Raw genomic sequence first — 16,670 nt, forward strand, 5'->3', positions numbered from 1 at the left:
GTCTCACCTATTAAGCCAAAATGTTAAGGTTCCTATACCGATGAGCATTATTCGAGAATCTATAAACCAAGTGTCTTGTAAGCAACTTCTTTCATTGATGTAATTTTCCATACGTTACTTCTTATGAATCTCAGCCTATCATCTGCCTACAATATTTATTGTGTAGTCATTCCATCTTAGTTTTATTTTAGTTAGTATTTAAAGGGATTTGTCGCTACTGGTATAATTTAACAGCAGTAGCTTTTCGTCTATTTAGTCCAAATATGTTATACTTACATACTTTCAGGGTCAGCTGAGAGTCACTTCGTCAGTCACCGATCGTTTACAGTCCAAATGCAGTTAGTTGATATTTTATGGCACTACTACCTTCTTACAAAACAACTGAATCATCTTGAACAGCCTCATGGATCTTCCACGTTATCCACAATATCATTTATGAAGGGGGTATCACAATTAATGGCGGAAACGAGTACAACTGAAAGCATACGATATTCGAAGCGAGAAAACCCTAGTCGTCATTGGTCCACAAACAGACCATTTACAACATAATGGTGACTATATGGTTACCAACCACCATTGACTTAATACTGTGTGAACGTCATCCCTATTAGGAAAAGGTAACAATACTGTACGACGTTAAGAAAAGTTGTTAGAGATACTTTGGCAGAAGTGCAGGTGTATTGCACGAACAAAATAAGAGTTGTACAACTGTACACGTAGCTAAGGTGGCGATGAAAGTGTCGTCCTTGTATACAGGGGCAGTCATGTTTTCGCATTGAGTTTCGAATCCTTTAAAAGACGCTAGGATCATTTTGCAAATTTTTAAAAGCACTAACCGGTCTACAACTCTGATAGCCAGAGTGTTGTACACAATGCTTGAAGACGTCTTCAGGCACACAAATCCATGGAGTTCAGATCAGGTGACCTTGGATGCCACGGTACTGTTCCTTCTCACCCAGTGCACCTTTAGCCATATTGACGCGACAGATGTTGTCTCACCATTGAAGAAAGATCTGCCGATACTGCATTATGCGTGTACCGCTTCCTCTGATACCGCCTCATATCCTGCGGTATCCGTTCTCCGTTAAACGCTCACGTCCATGCCCTGTGTCGTCACGACTGCTCTCCTCCTGTACCGCTGCCACCTCCTGATGGTGCCATGAGGCTATGGATACTCTTCAATCCCCAGAAGTATCGCCTCGATCTTCCCTGATCGCAGATGTGTGGGGTGACATGGACCATGTCATCAAGTCACCAATTCCACCCACCAATCTGCGGGAACTGAGTGCTTAGGTGTAATCGGTATGGGATGGAGTATGACAGGACTATGTCCGAGACCTGTGCAATTCCATTACGCGACGTCTGGACTCTTGTATTCGCAACCGGCAACATAATATCATGTATGTTTTGTAGCCATGCAGCGCAATAAATGTTGGTCCCTCAAAGTGTAATAATTCCTTGTGCGTGGTACCACCCGCTTGCCGTCAACAAAGTTCGCAGTCTGCATTGTTCTCTTGTTTACAGCTCTTTTTATAACAGTCAGTGTAGCTACAGTGACCAAAAGTTTCGAGTCAGAAGCTATTTTATCACAGGTGTTGCATACAGCAAGATACCAAACAGGCCAGATTGAAAGGGTTCAGCTCAGATAAAGCACCACATATGCTAGGCCTCGATCCCTTGAATGTTCTAGGCTTCCGAATCCATATAGGAACCAACCAGATTCATACTGATATTTCGACTGAGAAGTACCAAAACTGTTGGATGTCTGTTTTTTTTTTAGAACCAAGCAGTAATATTAAAACCACAAGGCACACGTAACGCTGAATCCGAAAGTTTTGACAAAATTTATCAAACTGCAAATTTTCCATTTGAGTTAAAGGATAAAGTTAAACAGGAACTTGAATGCCTAGAACAGAAAAGAAACGCAAAATCTATAACTAGTAGTCACTGGGCAACGCGTCATGTCAGTACAGAAAGCGAATGTCATACTACGAATCTGTGGAGACATGAAAGTGACGGTCGATACACAATCCGTCACTGATTCTTACCCAGTCCCGAAACTGGAAGGACTGATGCAGTGACAACCAAGAACTCTGAACGCACGAGGATTTCTTTCGTCCGACTGTACACTTTCCGAACTAACACGCTGCGATGTGCAGGAGATGGAAAAACTGCAATAGCGCCACATTGCGATCCACTCGCACAAAGAAAATATAACGATATGCATACGGCTTTGTTTCATATTGCACTGTACTAGGATACTTGAAAATATGAAGCTCTGTACAACTCATCAAGAAGAGGAATACAAGGCTATTAAAAAAAGATCAGAGTTCAAATATTGATTGTGTCCAACCTAAAAAAGGTGAAAACGCAATAACAATCCACCTGGAAAGAGAAAAGTTCAGATTTTTATGTATTCAATGTGAGCACAATATGTTACACGAAAGATATCAAATCAGTAGCTCATTTCCTGCCACACACGAAGCAGCAGGTCTCTTCTCGTTACCGAATTCAAATATTCAACAACTCAGTGTCGCAGACTTTCAAGAGTATCGGTCATAGGGGGATAAAAACTCTTTCTTTTATGTAACCCACCCAGATGAAAGTCACAAGATGTCATGTCTGGAAACCTGGGAGGCCACCAGTGAAGAAGTTCATATTCTGCTCTTCCTCTTTGAACCCAACGTTCTGGAATGCCACCATTCAGGTAATGTCTCACGCGCCTAAAGGTTTTCACTAAGCACGTCTGACCTTACCTGAGAGACAAATTTATGTCAGGGTTAGAGTAAGTCAAGCTCTGCCATTACTTCCATACTACAACAAATATTTTAGTATTTTAAGGAACGTCATTTAAATATCTAGAAGTAAGCAAGTCCTGACAAAAACTAATAATACAGATAATAAGAATGTACAAGGTACCATAACGTTTGAACTAAATGGCAATTTACAATTGACAATCCACAAGCTACTTGAACTTCTAACAACCACTTTCTGAATATAACAGCAAAAACAGAATTTAATAGTTCAGTTGGAGAAACAAGAGTGTGTATTAAAAGGTCATTCACAATTAAGAAACTAGAAGTAGTACCAACATATTTCACTGACTTTGAAAGAATTATAATAACCTCATATGTTGTTGCACGAAAAGCTGTTCCTACTTAATAAGTGATGTCTTTAGTCATGTACTGAATCCATCAATGGAACAGGGAATTCTGCCAGATACATTATAACGTGCAATTGTTGAACCACTTCATAAGTGATGTATCACATGAGAAGGAATCAGTGAATAGAGTATAAAGCTCCACATTTTGGGCTGTCTATATTGATGGCAAATTAGAACTGAAAGAAACGTATTACTTAAATTCTAAAAGATTTAATCAAATTTTCCTGATCATGTAATTGCTTATCTAGGAAACGAACGATTATAAATTCAGATATATTTTGCATTTTTCCACTCGCTAACTTCTTATGGAATAATTTTCTACTGTAACTCAACTCCTACAAGAAAGCACTATTTACACAAAAGCGAACAGTAAGAATAATGAATGTTGTTCACCCACAGACATTATGCAGGTACCTTTTCAAGGAGCTAGGGATTTTAACCCTTAAGTATTCACGTCTGGTCAAAAGACCCAAGAGATTTTTCATTTGTTCGAAATCTTTGGCATGTGACCTTCTGAAATTTGCCAGTGGCATTTATTTTCCTTTACTGCTCACCGAATTCAGACACTGCATTTTGAGTTATTGTTTGTTACTTTGTTTCGCATTAAATTCCTATTGTTGAGCGTTTTACCTGGCGGGACTCTTGGCTTTCCGTCATTATCACCCTTGGATCGCGACGCGAGTGTTTGCATTCCACTATTTTGCTCATGTGACTGGACATGAGTATGAGTGCTTGGCAGAAAAATACAGAGACAACAAATTTCGAACAACTGAGTTTCTCCTTTCTGCATATGCAGAGTCGAATTACTTGCCTTTTTTCATATCTCACTTTCTAGTTTTAGTCAAAAGGAAAGTTACTTGGCAGTTGTTTTATAATGAAAAAATATACCTAAAGTATTGACTGATGAAAAAGCTATTGCGGAATGCTTTTGAGATTATTATGATGAATGTGTGGGACCCTTCTCTGAATTAGAAGAATACAATGTGAAAGAAAGTCAACACTATACTGATACAGACATTTCTGCTGCTTCTTGCGATGAAATGGTGACAGAAAAACGATTCTTTTCTCTGGTGGTTACAGTAAAATGAATTGAAACAAACAGAATTTTAATCACAGGGGCCATTCTAGAAAGTACTGTACCACTACTGCACATAAAATTAGAGCTCTAGGCGCAGTAAAGGAAACAAAGACACCTGGAAGAACTTCTTCCTTTATTTTGGCAAGAGTATAATTGGCAGGCTGGTTATGAATACTAACTTCTACATTATGAGAATCGACGCACATTTTATGATAAGCCTTGTCACTCAAGTTACAGATAGAATTGTAATGAAGGCATTTCAATTGTGGTTACTGTCAGTTTGAACCTCCAGAGCTTCCCATCTCAACTTTACAGTTGTGTGGGGTCAGGAGAGATTTGAAAATTTCCGCTGATGGTATTTTACTACATTTCTTTTATGGTTTCACTCAGTTCGGTTTAATAACACAAGTGACTGAGATCAAATTCGTAGATATATCTGTTTTTGCTGTCACATGTGAGTTGCTATCTCACATATTCCAGAATATTGAAACAGTTCATGAGGGACAATGCAAACCTCTTTATAGGCTTCAAACGAAATAATTTGCCTTTAAGCACATTTACCAAGCACATGTAAGTAGTTTTAATATATCGATTTTTCACCAGAGAAAATATTTTTAACAATTCTCATAGTTAAAGACAAAATTTTACTTATATCTGGAAAGTTTTCATTTAAATACAAAATAAAAAACATACTTAATTTTTTCTTTATAAGTAAGTTCTTTGAGATGGTGTTTACCTATATCCACAAATCAAATTTTCATTTATTCAAATTATTACAAAACTAATAAATTATTCTCTTTATATATAAGCTGTGTCACACCTTACCTAACTATATCATTAAATAAAATTTTCAATGGTACATTTCAACCATAAGCGTTTTAAAAATTAAAAACATAAATTTTTCCTATGTAAATAAAAAACAAAAACTAAAGTATTCCAAAGCTTACAAAAGAATTGTAAGGAAAATCAAGGACTGAGTTACACAAATTTCGGAAATGGTTGTAAAGAATGTGGTTATTCAAATGTAACCAGTCAAAACCCCTTGGAATTTAAAGATAATTTTAATATGAAAGAAAAGAAGAAGAGAGACCTAAGGCACAAAAATATAATAATATAAAAGAACTTTGCACAATTTGTAAAACAAAAATGTAAACAATTTATCTAAACTTAATAAAGAAAAATTTATCGATCATATCTGAACTCCTGTTGATAATATTAATAATAATGAAATATAATTGAATAAAAACCTTTACAGGAACTGCATTATATATGTAAAACTATAAATTTAAACATTATTCTTGACGTAATGTATAACAGTTAATCACACTTAGGATACTATTAGTAATATCTATAATAATAATTATTTTCAAAAGCTTCTAGTAGATAAATAGAAGAAATTACCGAAAATTCTCCACAAATTTATATTGTGTTAGTTTTCCATATGATTACAACAGTTTTAAAGTACCTCAGCGAATAAGAAGAAAACTTCTGTTATTAAATCAGGAATGATAACTCACAAACTTCATAATGACGGTATTATTGTTGGAGCACAAGAATATTTAGAACACTTAAGAAATAAGTAATCTTTAAATTTAAGAATGATTTCATACACAGCAGATCATTTGAATTTTATTGACATTCAACGAAAAACATGAAGTAAACGAATCCAATTTTAAAACAAAGAATGAAGTTTTATTAAGAACAACTGATTTATAAGGTTATTATCGAAAATTAATTAATAAACTATTAAGTGATATGGAAGAATGGAAAGAAAAAAATTGTTATGGCCTAATTTCATACAAATAGTTACAAATCAAAAGTTGATAATCTAAATTCAATTTTGTGACCGTCTTATATCGATTAGAGAAAATAAATTAAAAATTAAAAAAGATGTATTTAATGTAAAAAAATTTCAAAATGTTTCCCTTAGTCAATAGCAATTGATTACGTATGAGTAATTACAAAGATATTGGGTTCGAAATAGATGAAATTTTTGCGAAAGAGAAATTTATGTTAAATATTCTGATATTAGTAAATTGGGAAAATAATCGATTTCCATTAAGGTTTTTGCTAATGGTGAAGAATATGTTGTATATTCTAATACCACAAAAATAAAAAATAAAACGTATTTTTCTTTTAATTTTAAAAGAAATTCTCATTATTGTTGTTGAACGATCTATCTACATTAACTGGTTCACAATCAACTAAAAATTGACTTATTTCTTTTGGTAAGTCTGCTGAAGATGGGTTAAGATTATTAATTTTAAATAAATTCAAATTCATGGCCTCAGTCACTGATAAATTATTTTCAAATGTAACAAAAATATTTAGAGAAACAGCAAATGTTTGAAAGACAGGAATTAGGTTTAATAATTAAGAGAAAGAATTTATTATTACGACTATATGTTGTCTCAACAAAAATTAAGAGAAAATAAATTACAGAAAAAATAGGACTTACAATCAAGACATAATAAAGATTATAATTGTGATGAAGATAACCATGCAAAAACATTTCAGAGAATCATCAGCATTAGAAATTTAGATGGGTATGCAGAATTATTGAATAAATGTTATGTTTTAATACTAGCAGTTATTCTTGAATATCTTAGAGGTACAAGTATTAAATCCCATAAACATGATTCATCTTGGTATTTATGGCTCCAGATTAACCTTGGGATTCTATGTTAAGAACTAGAAAAATTTAATTAGTGTTATTAATCGTTTATAATATGATTTCATTTCTTGTAAAAAATTTTAGGTGGATTTATAAAACATTAGAAGATATGTTAAAACAGATAAAAAATATATGAAATACCTTGAGCCAGAAAAACAATAAAATTAAATTACATATTTAAACCTAAGTAATTTATGTCGTGGCACAACGTCCCCATTTTTAGCATTTAGAGATATCAGCTGGTTCAATTCTAAATTTTTAATTCAGAAAAAATACTTAAAATATCAGGTGATCATAAATATGGCTACATTTAAGTTGTAAATCTAGAATAATCGAAAAAATATTTGATTTAGCACTAGCACCAGAATTAGGATATGTATTACTAACAACATTACATAGAACAGGAAAATGTATTTTACATTATAAAAATCTCAAACACTGCTTAAAACTTATTTTAAGGTCATCAAAAATTCTTATAATATTATTAATTTGAACATTCAGAATGCTTCAATTATTATATCGATTTTAATACAGAAATGAGAAATACAGCAGAAAATGTTTGGAAAAAATTTCAATAAAATGACGAATAACTCAATGTTTGGAACAAAATTGGAAAGTATTACAAATACACAAATATTAAAATAATAACACATCCAAAAGTACTTGAAATTTATTTGAGAACTAAATTAATAACTTACTCCTGGATTTTAAGAAAATGTTATAGCAGTTCATATGAAAAAACAATAGTTACATTTAATAAAACAAATTATTTACGAATGAGTATTCTAAGTTTTTCGAAAATACAATGTATGAGTTTCATTATAATATAATGAAGCCAAAGTATGGTGAAAATACTGATTCATGTTATATGGATACAGAATTCTTAAAATTACGATTTATGAATGGAAATTTTTATAAAGCTATAAAATCGATGATAACCGAATTTGACACAATGATAATTTAAAAGATAAGAGTAATAGAAATTTCACAAGTTTTGATAACATGATAAAACAATTCTGAAAATTGAACTTCATTAGATCTTTTAAACATATATTGTATACAGTTAAATGTAATAAAGCTGTTTTGTGTTCTGAGGATGAGAATGGTGTTTTATTACTAGTAGGAATTAATATATTACCACATAATCACTCTATATTAAACAGACTAAGGTAATAGGTGATGAAAAAGATTTCTTATTGGAAGTACACAACTGCATGGAAGATTCCCAAAAAATTATAATTAATATAAAAGTTATTAACTGTTTAACATTTTTTCACAATATGGTTATTTTTGTGGCTTTCGAGATACATTTTACAAACAAATTTTGCACAGAAACCTTAACGTTTTCATAATATCTTTCTTTTGTTAATTAGAATTTATTTTATGTTTTTGTAATGTTTATGAAGACAGTTATAAAAATATTTCGAAGCATGTTTAATCTTTTTTTAATTAATTTTCACCAACAAATGTCATTTTATTCCAGTTATTACCAAGTTATTTTGTATGTTGAGTTTTATTTTCCCCTTATTCCTTAAGTTTCAAATTTATACACTTTTTTTGCTCAACAGACAAATCATCTCACTTTCACTTTCCATTTAAAAGAAACAATTTATTAACATTAAAAAAAATATTTATATTTTGTGATATATAAATGTATGCAGTATGAGATATATGAAACAATGAACTCATACGTAACGATAAAGAAGTTTCAATTATTATTTATGATATATTTGATCACTGTTTTAAAGCTGAAAATGTGTATTATTTAGGAATATTCGCATTCTGGAAAAGCTTCAAGTGATTATGTTGAAAGTAAATACATAAAATTTGTAAAGAATAGGAGTGCAGCCATAAGATACATTGAAATCGTATACAAATTTTAGAAATGAACTAATATATTTAATTTGGTTTTGAAATCAGATATTAATATGGCAAAAAATTGTCCTGTTTGAGTTTATCAAAATGTTTTACCTACTACTCGAAAACAGGGAGAATATAAAATCTGAAAAGAAGTAATGAGGTTTTTTATGAAGATCAGAAAGAAGAAATAAATACAAAGAAATTATTAAATTGGAAGAGGAAGGAATAGAACACTTAAGAGAAACAGTTCAGTTTGCTACAGATATACTAAACAAAAGAAATGAAGGAATAAGTATGTTATTTAAACATGGGGTTCCTCGAACTGTAATCGAAACTGATGACCTACTTTTGTTGTTTTAAGGTTATATGATTATAAAAATGTTTACCATGTTTCTCGAACACCATTTAACCATGTTGAAAAACATATATTTTCAGAGAATGACATCCAAAGAGCGAAGCATTTCAAAACTATTTATTTACAATATTCAATAATTTTTAATATTTGAACGAAAGTCATCTTACGGATCATTCTTTGTCGAAATTATTTCGATACTTTAATTAATTACTTAAGATAACAGTTACAGGACGATATAACTGATCTAGCAAACGTATTTTAAAATATAAATCAAAATTACAAATACTTTTTTATCTTTAAATATTCAATAACTACATAACAATTATTATATTCACCAAATCCACAAAATTCAATAGCAGCGCATTAGCGCTTTCGGCTAACACAGCGGGTTTTTTATTCATTTTTTTATATACCCAAATATTGTGTCAGTTATCAAGACTTAACACTTTAATATACGTATCATTACCTGTTTTATTCAAAACTTTTTCAATAAGATTAACATCTGGAAAGTTTGCTTTCGGTAGTTCAAGTTCCTAAATAATTCCTTTTCTTTCTTCACCATTTTAATGTTTCAGTTTATATATGATTAGAATATACTGAATAAAATCTTTAGTTTTAAAAATTTCTCTTGAGCTATTTCCTGTACACTCTTTTTCCATATCCCCATTTAGTTTACTTGTTCTTACTTTATCATCAGTTTTATATTTATCATTAGTATCTAAGAAGTTTGTTAAACGAACTGTTTTCTATAAAATTCTTTAATTTTCATTCTTCCCATCAATGGTTTCATTTTTAATGTTCAATCTTCAGTGTTTTTATATTATCAACCAATTTCATAAACAGTTAAACACAGTCATATTTTCGTTTTAAGTCAAACTCTTTGCCCAGATTTTTCTTTTAATGTTGTATTAAACTTTACATTAACAGATTCTTTTATTTCATTAAAGGTTGAATAATAATTAATATTACATTTTTACATTAATACTTGAAATTCATTATTATAAAATTCATTACCATTAACTGTTTGTAAATTTTTTGGATTTCGATCTCATGACCTTTTTTCTAAAGCATTTGCATTATTTTTTCCAGTTTTATCTTAAACTGGAATAGTCCAAGCAGATTTTGAAAACAACAACCACAACATTAATAAATATTTCTACACATTATTTATTTTTTAAATTCTTATTCATTTTCCAGAATTGATGTCGATAACATCAACTTGTTATAAATCATCTACTCCAAACAGAATTACATTTTTCTTTTAAAAATTTTTTTTGTTGGATTATGTAATTCATTAAGTACTTCTTCACGAAAATATCCTTTTGAATTTAGTTAATTTTCAATGAATGTATTTAATACTTTTGCTACCAATGTTTCTGACAAATTGAACTTTTTTACATTTATAATTTTTACAAAATCTTCAATTTTCTGTAATCAATTTTTAGTTGTTACCCTATGAAGATCATGTTCTTCAGTAACCTTTTTACTTTTCAAACACTAGATGTGACTGATAATCCATTCATATAGAATAAAAAACAATTAAATCATTCTGCCAGATATCTAAAACTTTACATCAACTGGAATGGTTTTAACCAATTTTTTCTTGTTACAGTTACAAAATTGTATTTGCTTACAATTTTTATTGACAGGTTCTCAGCAATTATTTTGTAAAGTTTCTCAAATAAACTCATCAAAGTACCAAAATCATTAATTGTCAAATCCCTGGTTAAGTATTTACCAACAACAACAAGTTTTTAAGACTAAAGTGCTATTCATTGAAATGCAGCATTCTCTGTTTGCCTCCAACCATAATAGTAAATTTCACTATTCATTATTGTACACTTCATTTTTAAGATTGCATTTAAATATCGACTTCAATCTGTTTTGGGGGAATAATGTGAAAAACACTTTCCTGTTTCTTTATTTATAAAGTAATTAGTTAGATCACATTTATAAAGTTGTTTAATTTTTTTCGGTAAGTTACTTAGTTGTGACATATTTACTTAGTTGCTTTAGAATACTTGTGTATTCATCTTTGTAACAAGATTAGTTAATTGCATTTCTCTGTACTGTTTTGTAAGTGCAATATAACCATTTACTGGATGTAATACATCTATTATTCCATTACCTTTAACATCGGTATACCCTCTAGCTGCTTTAAATACGTTACATAACTGGTTATGAATTTGTTTTTTAAACTTTACCTGTTTGGATCAATATTTGCTTTTAATTTTTTTTGTGTTTTCTAAATCTGTTTGACCAATAATTGTTTCACATTTGTGCTGCAGCTTGTTTCCAAAAAATGCCCATTTATATTTCTAAATGTCATTAAATTTGTAATCACTAAATAGCAGTTTTAAAACAAACAGACACAAACGACCACAAATTACTTTGCTGAAGTTTTGTATTCTCTCGATGTTGTAGTATAGATATTTTTTTTGTGAACTGCTTGTTTAGGTGTATTTCCTCCAAATGAATCAAAAACAAAATCTATAGCTTAATTTTTATAATAGCAAATAAAATAAGTACCAGGATGGTCAGAGGTATCTAAACTAACTACTCCCACTACAATAATGTTTGGTTGTTTAGGTAAGTCATCAATCACAATGACACCATTATAACTTTAAATTTTTAAATGTTTAATGAATTCCTCTATGTCCAAATTGGATAAAGGGGTATTAAATTTGGCTTATTTAATGTAATATTTTTTCTTCTTTTAAACCTCTTCCATTAATTTCCATAGCTGATTTATGCCCCTTTTATTCTTCTAATTCTTCATCAGCTATTTTCTTAGTAATGATTGCATTTGAAATTGCTGCAGGTCCACCAGCAAATGAACCTAAATAGGGTAATGCACCTAATAGTAATGGTAGAAACCCATGCACTGGGTTTGTTAATCCAGTACCATCTAAAGCAGCCTGAGGACTCCATCCACAACCTTCTTTCTTTTTATTCAGGTATTTAATATCTTTTTACACAATAGGAATATCTAATTAAACTCGTGAATTTCCACAAGTTTTCTCTGTCTCTTTCGTTTTTGAACATCAGTTGAAAATAGTGCAATACAATTTAATTGTTCATTATTCGGTTTAAATTTAATTGATTGCTGTTTAGTTTTCCCACTGAGTGACTAAGTATAATCAATTGAAGAGTTAATCATTTATATAGATAAAATATATAGGTAAAGCATTCTATAAATGAAATCGATTTTTTATCATCATATATTCCCATTGCTAATTTGGTATTAGTATACATTACTTCTCTAACTACTGTTTCAGCTACCTTTTCATCAACTGATGCATCAGAAGCATACATTCTTTCATTTGTACCTAATTTAAGTTCTTTTTCTGATTCATGTCTTATTTTTAAATCTTTATTTTCTCTATACACAAATTCATGTTGTATTCAATCTTAATGTAATGTATTTATTCCCCTATCTCATCTAATCCTTCTTTTTAATTGTGAGATTATTAACAATAAAATAAATAGATTGATTTGGTAGCATATGCATTATTCCAACTACTTCATTATGATAATATTTGAAGAGCAAAAGGCAAAAATGATGATAGTAAATTTTTTCCCATTTTCAGGTTAGGACAGGAATTTGTAGCTCAAACACGGCCGAATTTGTAGGGGGGTGTACATGGCAAGAATGTTGGACGTTACTAAGTTATTTGCCATTTTATTTTTGTTGTGCACAGTAAAACCGATGAATGTCATCTGTGTTCACGGCACATATGATGAGAGTCATTTCATAAGGATGGCAGGACCTGCTTCATCAGGAGTTCAACATGCTGTCTTCATTCTTTTGTTTACTTTGTGTTTGTGGTTAGAAAGCTGCCAAAGTTTATAGCTTTTGTTCTCGGTAGTAGTTTCTGTGAAAATGAGTGACTTAAGTCAGTCAAGTGGGGATGAATATTGTGAAAACGTCAGTAAACCTAGCACAAAGAAGAGAAAAGCCCATGGAAGGGTAAGATATGTGATGAAAAAACTTGAAGTGTGTACTCATGAAACTGGGCCCGATTGCAGATGTAAAAGAATACAGTGTTTTGAAAGAGTTTGTGAAGGTGAGAGAAAAAGATTAATTTCTCATCTTAATAGTTTACAATCTAATGATGCTCAGTCCATATACTTGGGTGGGCGTATCAATGTTTGTGACATCAAAAATCTCAGATGAAGAAAGTCTGAAACACGTGTTAATGACTAGAGCTACACCTACAAAGTAAGAATAAAGGATGGTGATAATTTTATTGATACCCCTGTGTGTTTGAAAGAAACAGGTTAAACCCCAACAGACAAGAGAGGAAAGTATGGCCACAAACATTGTAGGACCTCTGAAGAACTTAAGCAACTTGTCATTGATCATACTGTATCCTTTAAGGGCTGTAGAAGCCATTATAGTTTTGATAAAACTAAAAAAACATGCTTTCCAGACACTTTAAATTTGAAAAAAATGTACAAACTGTACAAGACAGGTAGGCCTAGTGGTAAGATTGTGTCTATGAACATTATACACAGATATTCGTATTTAGGTTTAACATAGCTTTTGGATATCCCAGAAGCAACACCTGGAGTGCATGTAACAGGTACCAAGCAGACATGAAATTTCTAAACCTCCAGCTGGAACAGACTAATGATGCCAAGGAAAAAGCAAATATTTTAAGCTGCATTAAGACAAAACAATTTGGGAATGAACTACACTTGAGGAAAGCTAACATGTTTTATGACACAAAGAGAAAATGTGGGAAAATTTCAAGGAAAAGGGAGGATACTGAGGCACTTACCATTGATTTTCAAAAAAATTTAAGCTTACCTGATTTGACCACAAATTACGTTTACTACTGCCATCAATTCTCATTGTTTGTTCAATGTCCACAGTCTATCTATGGGAAATGCAACTTTTTTTGCTTACCTAGAAACAGAAGGAGGTAAAGGTGGAGACAAAGTAGTATCGATGATGCACTATTACATCTTCACCATCTTACAGTCCTATGTCAAAAACTTGTACATGTTTTGCGATTCTTGTAGTGGACAGAACAAGAACTACACCATGTTTCATTATGTGGTACAAATCCTAAAAAAACTAGACTGCATAACAATCATATTCCCTATTCGTGGCCACTTTTACCTAGAATGCGATAGAGATATAGCCCTGATAAACGGCAAATTTCCTGCTGAGATACCAGAGCACTGCTTAAACGAAATAAAGAATGCCAGAGTAAAGCCTTCGCCTTGCACTGTGATTGAAGCTGACCTAAATGTATTTAGTAAATGGACTGCTTTTTTGGAAAATCACTATCACAAGATATGCCCATTTGCTACACGACCAATTTGTGAAATAAAATTTTCAAAAGACCATTGTACGTTAGTTGAACACAGATCATCTTACACTGGGTACTTTCTTATGTCACTGATCCAAACCCAACACCAACTTACCAAGCTTTCAAGAGAGACAGACCCTGGTGATAATACGTCCTTCTCTTTAACACCAATTCTCCGTGAAGATAAGAGAAAATGAGTCAACACTTTACCTTTGCTTTCACATATCAATAATCTATAGACCTATAATGAGTTAGAGAATAATACCTCATAACAACAGTGTAACCTTGAAACTAATGAAAACTTATCAGTACAGGAAATATTTTTGCCATTATTGCAACACATATTTAGTTAGGTTATTAGTTAAATTCATAATACGCTATGTAAGTAGGTAGGTTACTATTTTATGAAAAAAACCAACAGCCGGTTCACTTGTTTTAGCCCAAAAGTTTGCTTACTTCCAGATCTGATTAAATTAAAACCTGGAAAGTACCAAGACCTGCAGCACCTGAAGCAGTTTTACAGTCCATCTGCTCATAAGTACTTTGAAGAACTTCCTCATTGACAAAACGTAAGTTGTAAGTGACAGTATTAAAATAAAATCTATATGGGCCTATTGTGTTAAAATCTAGAATATTATAAATCTTATAAAATAAACAGTTTTCCAGAATTCTCAATCTTGATTTCCAGTCTATCATTTATTTACATATTTTTTAATATAAACTAGTATACTATATCAGATGATTGGTAATTCACGTGTTCTGAAAATGAAATTTACTCTTCCAATAAAGAAGCCTATATAAATGTTTTATTAGTTAATTTTTGTTCAACTTCTTTGATGTGAAGTATGACAATGAAATAAAAATTTTACGCATATGAAGAAGTGATAGACATTCCTTTTGGCCAATACAGTTGAAGAAGTTTTAATAAAATTATTAAGGGAACCCGGAACCTAAAAATGATGAAATTTTGGGTTTTCAGTTTAGTGTGAAATAAAATACTACAGATCTTCGTCTATAAAATGACATATTAATCTACTTGTAGCTCAACGCCAACTATTTGAAAATATTATTTTCAATAATGTGCTGTAGAGGGCATGTCATGACATTGAATTTCCATGGATACATGTTCATTGAAAACATCGTTTTTCAAAACTTGCGGTCTTTGCAAAGACTTTATATATATTCTGTTGGCAATACAATTTGATAGGTAATTGTTTTGTCTGCGTATTGTAGTCTTTGGATACTGTTGTTTACATTGAGCATTTGGCGGTGATTGCATGATTTGTGTTGTATTTCTATTGCGTAACTGGAACATATCAAATATGCCTCGATTTAGTAACAGAGTTTACAAGAGGAAGAAACCTCCTCCGAGGTACAATAGTGGATCTCTGACAATTTCTCCGACCTTGGGAAATGATTCTGAAAACAGTGAGGTTATCCGTGAGGTGAAATCTACTCCTGTCTCTAGCACAAGCAAGAAGCTGCATGGATCAACTGAAAAATAGTGCAGTTTATTGGAGAAGTGTAGTGAGGATAGTGTGAACGAAATAATTAACATTTCATTGCTCTCAAAGGTGACTGAGAGTTCTGTACTGTATAAGGAATATTGCAAATTGAGTATGTCAGTAAATGTCAAGCGACACATAGGACTTGGAGCAGAAATCTGTCTCCATTGTACTAGTTGTCATTACAGATTATGTCGAAATAGGCCAATGTGAAATTGATAGTGAGGAAAGCAAGTACTATGGTGTAAGTATTAGATGTGTTTATGCTCTAAGGACAATCAGTAAGGAATACTCTGCTGGTCAAATGTTTCGTGGTGTAATGAATCTACCACCACCACCAACGAAATTCTCAAAATATAACTTAGTTGTAGGATCCTGTGTTGAAGATATTGCCCAAGAATCCATGAAAGAAGTAGTGGCGAAGGCTGCGGCGGTGAATGAAGAAATTCCAGATGTTCAGAAACCTCGGGATCTGACTGTCGCACTAGATGGTACATGGCAGATGCCCGGGCACACTTCACATAATGGGGTAATAACGGCAACAAGTGCTGATACTACAAAAGTTATAGATGTTGAAATTAAATACTAGCACTGTAGGTGTCCTAAAAGAGTGAAGGATGACCATACAGAAAACTGTTGAATGAATTACAGTGGGTCTAGTGGGGCCATGGAAGTTTCCGAAGTGAAAGACATTTTCAGTTGCTCACTTCTGTG

The sequence above is a fragment of the Schistocerca nitens genome, chromosome 3, assembly GCF_023898315.1.
Source record: "Schistocerca nitens isolate TAMUIC-IGC-003100 chromosome 3, iqSchNite1.1, whole genome shotgun sequence".
NCBI classification, from domain to species: Eukaryota; Metazoa; Arthropoda; class Insecta; order Orthoptera; family Acrididae; genus Schistocerca; species Schistocerca nitens.